The following is a 671-nucleotide window of genomic DNA, read 5'->3' on the forward strand; positions in this document are numbered from 1 at the left end:
ATATTTGTCTTTTATCTACATAAACAAAACCCCTCCGATACTAAATATAATTCTGAAAAATGTACTTGCCCCGACATGTTTAAATTCAATATATTTTTACAAGTTAAATGTATCACTTTTATTGACTTATAAATTTAGACTTGACAACTTTAAAGTTGAGTTTGTTCATTGCAAAAAGTTTAAGAGTTGTTTTATTTGTCCTTATCAAATTCAAAATCAACCAATCAAACTGTAAAGGCTCAACTTCATTTGCTCTTAAAATTTAACAAATGTTTATTCTAATGAACAAACTCAACTTCAACTACGCTACTCACGATTATCACTACTATCAATCAAACTTCAAAATTAAGATCACCATAACAACTATAATATTCATTTATGAATTTACCGAGCAAAAAAATATTCATCTATGAATTTATTTATCAAATATACAACAAATACATTTATTACAATACTACAAATGTGAGTACTTGCCATTGCATGGCCACAATACATATACATGCAAGAATCTATTATCTCAAACTATTATCCAACCTGCCCCGAAATTGATGCATTTAACATGATATGAAAAAGGCCAACAGAAAAAAGTACTCATTCTGCTAATAACGTTTGAATAGAAATAAAACTTGATGAAGATTAAATCATACCTCATAGATCAGTCATAATCAATA

This window comes from Cryptomeria japonica, chromosome 3 (genome assembly GCF_030272615.1).
Source record: "Cryptomeria japonica chromosome 3, Sugi_1.0, whole genome shotgun sequence".
Taxonomy (NCBI): Eukaryota; Viridiplantae; Streptophyta; class Pinopsida; order Cupressales; family Cupressaceae; genus Cryptomeria; species Cryptomeria japonica.